The sequence below is a fragment of the Silene latifolia genome, chromosome Y (genome assembly GCF_048544455.1).
Source record: "Silene latifolia isolate original U9 population chromosome Y, ASM4854445v1, whole genome shotgun sequence".
Taxonomy (NCBI): domain Eukaryota; kingdom Viridiplantae; phylum Streptophyta; class Magnoliopsida; order Caryophyllales; family Caryophyllaceae; genus Silene; species Silene latifolia.
Window position 1 is genome coordinate 163,459,112 of NC_133538.1, and position 4,165 is coordinate 163,463,276.

Below are 4,165 nucleotides of genomic sequence, written 5' to 3' on the forward strand. Positions count from 1 at the left end.
TTATTCAATAATTAGATACTAACTAGGTCTTCAAACATGAGGGGTATATATATGGGTGCACTCCTTTCTAGGTTAAGAAACCTCAAAGCAAGCCCAAAAACACGGAGTGTTTTCTTAAGCCCGCGTTTAGAAACAACATTGCGCAGGCACCTCTGACGTAGGCGCAGGCTGCACAAACTGCGCAGGCTGCGCACTTCCACTGCGCAGGCTGCGCACCATCTCGGGAGTTCTGCTCCAAAATCTTCAAACTTTGCTTCCTTCTTTACTTTCCAAGTTTCACTCCTACTTCTTCAAGCTGGCTTCTAGGCTACATGGGGGCTCCTTGTGCTTGTCTTAACCTTTGAAGGGTGCTCTATGCCTCTCGGGTTCCGTTCATAAGGATCAATTGTCCAACCGAGGTGAATTACACAAGTTTAACCACATCAACCCCTATGCCAAGTGTTAGGAAAAGCATACTAAAAGACCCATATTAAAAGACACGAGGGTGATAAAATCACCCTCTTAGACCGACACAAAACGTTACTATCAATGTTCTCCACCTCTAACACATGGGAAAGATCACTCGCATACTTCCATAACTGAGACACATGAAACTTATTATGTACACGATCCAAAGCTGGTGGTAAGACTAACCAATAAGCAACCTCTCCTACACGATCTAAGATCTCATACGGTACAATGAACTTTTGGCTTAGCTTCCCTTTTCTTACTAAATCGCATAACCCCACGCATAGGTGACACTTTCAAAAGAACCTTATCCCCAACCTGAAACTCGATGCCCCGACGGTGTAAGTCCGCATAGCTCTTTTTTCGGTCTTGGGCCGCTTTCATCTTTTGCCGAATAACTTTCACTTGTTCTATCATCTCCTGTACCATCTGTGGTCCTAAAACCACTGCCTCATCTCTATCATCCCAGCAAATTGGACTTCTACACCTCCTCCTATAGAAAGCCTCAAACGGAGCCATCCCAATACTCGTATGGTAGTAGTTATTGAAATAAAACTCGATCAAATCCAACCTATCTTCCCAGCTACGACCAAACTCCATCACACAAGCTCTCAACATATCTTCCAAAGTCTTGATTTTTCTCTCTATCTTCCCATATATTGAAGGATGAAACGCAATACTCATCTTCAAGGTAGTTCCCATCATCTCCTGCAACTCTTGCCAAAACCAAGAAATAAACCTCGCTTCCCGATCTGACACAATGTCCTTTGGTACCCTATGTAATCTGACCACATGCTTCCTATAGCCATTAGCCAACTACACCTTACTTCATATATGTTTCATTGGAATAAAGTGAGCTGAATTAGTAAAACGGTCAACTATCACCGATATCATGTTATTACTCTGTTGGCTCCTCGGTAAACCCACTATAAAATCCATGGAGATAGACACCCATTTCCATTTAGGTACCTTGAGAGACTGAATCTTACCGTGCGGTCTTCGTTGCTCTCCCTTAACCGTCTGACATGTCAAACATCTAGCCACGAACTCAGCTATTTCCCTTTTCATCCCAGGCCACCAGAAAGTCTTCTTTAGATCTCTATAAAGCTTGTCACCACCCGGATGTACAGAATACGGTGTGCAATGAGCCTCTGTCATGATTATCTTTTTCAACTCCACATCCCTTGGCAATCACCATCTCCCATCAAACCGAACATGATGAGGCTGTCGCAACCCTTCAAAAGTAACCAACTATTCTCTAACTAACGCAGCTAGGGAACTCGGGATCATATCCACAGGGAGACAGATGATAATCTATTTGCTAATAAAAATTTCTTATGTAACAAAAGGGGTATTTTGTTTGTTTGAATAATAACTAAGACAATTAAAGTAAAAGGGATTAAAAGCGAGAAATTAAACTGTGAAAATATAAGGAGAGAAGACTAGGATCATTGGTTCACCATGGATTGTCGTGGGTCTAAGGTAGGGTCATAGGTCAGTCTCAATTACCGGTCTAAAAGGCAGTGAAAAGGTCCTCTCAGATCACTATTCGCCCTAGAATGCTTCCAGCGGGCTCTCGCAACTTACTAGGGCACTCTAATGTTTACAACAGGTCTAATCCTTACCAGGCTTTAGATCTTAGGTCAGGATTTACCAAATCAGATAACCAATTGTGGCCTTTAATTAATTTTTCGTATATTTAATGTTGCAATTAACAATAAAGACTAAAAAAATTGATTTACCTAATCGCCTAATTAACAACCCTTAAATTTCCATGGATCCCCTAAATCCTAGCAAGAGATTTAGCTACTCATGTTGAAATCAATAACATTAATTAAAATAGATGAGAAATAAAGAGGATTCATAATTAAATTGATCAAAAGCGAAATAAACATAAACTAAAACTAATTATGAACGCAAGAGAAATAATTAAAACTAATTGAGAAGAACGAAAGAGAGATTAAATTAATTACCAAAATAAATCCAAGTATGAGCAAAGTAGAGGAGAAAATTCAATCTAGATCTAAAATTTTAAGAAATTTTTTACGTAGTAATGTGTCTAACTATCTGCTTGCAAAAAATAAAGTGTACCATAATTAAAAGATTACAAGAGCTTTTATACTAGATCCAAATAAAAGAAATAAACTGAGCAAAAACACGTCTATCCGTCTACTTAGTCGATCGACATAGGTACAGTGTCGATCGACACTATGTATAGAAGACAGTCGACATTGCAGAGGGTGTCGATAGACATAGCTAAAAGTTCTCCAAAACGGTCTCCTGTAAACTTCCCTCTTGTTCCAATATCGGACAGATTCAGCTTCTAAATGCACAAACGAGTGTGAAACTTGCAAGAAACATCAAACACACCCAAAGTAGCAAATACGAATAGATTGATAGACAATTAGAGAGAAACTATTATAGAGAGAGAAACTGTGAGAAATCTGTTTCCTTCGAGCTTCCCTGCAATGGAGAGAAGTAAGAAGGCAACGTCCCCTAGTAACACTCCTAATAGATAAAAAAAAAATAATTCATCAAGTATTAATACAAATAAGTTAAAAATTAGTAGTATTACGTTACATATTAAAGAATTGAGTGAAATTGGAAAGAATGTGAGTGAAGGTGAGAGCTCTAAGGCTGCTGAATTGCGCTCTTTCAATCTTACTAAGGAGCTGAATGTGATTTCGGAGGACAAATCAACGGATGATGAAGAATGGAAAGAGGTTGGTCGTCGTAATCGAATTCCTACTCATGCAGCTGGTAAGCCTCTGATATTACAATTATCTGTTGATGATGTTAAGAGTGAGTTGGAATTCTGGTCTACATCGATTTTCTACTATGTTTTGGGAGTAAATCCACCTACTTCAGTATTAAGAGGGTTTGTTAGAAGGATTTGGAAGAATTTATCGGTTGATAAGGTTTCTTTTCAACCAAATGGTGCATATTTGATTCGGTTTAAGACTGGTGATGATAAGCTTAAAGCATTACAGTCAGGACCTATTTTCTTTGACAGTAAACCTTTTATTGTTAAGGATTGGTTCCCTGACTCCAAACTGGAGAAAGAAAAACCTAAAACAGTATCTATAGTGATTAGGTTTTACAATATTAACTTCAAGTATTGGAAGCTTACTTTACCCAAACTAGCAGGCTTGGTTGGAACCCCTGTCCAATTTGACCGTGCTACTCAGGAGAAGGAGTTCCTGGAGTATGCTAGGTACAGGGTGGAAGTACAGGTGGGACAACCTCTCCTTGATTCTATTGAATTTCTAGATGAACATGGAATATTAAGGACTCAACTGGTTCAGTAGGAATGGAAACCTGTTGTGTGTGCTATGTGGAATGGAATTGGTCATGAAACTGATAGTTGGAAGAAGAAGCCAACAAAATCAATCCTAAAAACAGTTCACATGGTTTGGAAACCTAAGATTGTGGCTCCTGTGGTGGTACAACCACCTGTTCAACCTGTTCAGGGGGCAGCAGGATACCCTACCAGTGTTCAATCCTGCATATGTGGTAACTCCTATGCCATATCAGGCTTCAATGCTTAATTCAGTTTCACCAGCGGGGTTCATCACTAAGTTTTCTAAGAGAGGAGATGGTGGTGTTCAGAGTGGGCCTTATTTTATGGATGTTCTCAACTATTCCATTAGGAGGAAGCTCTTGAACAGTATTGGAAAAGGGAAGGCCTCATTATATTCTCATGGTTATTATTAGTTTG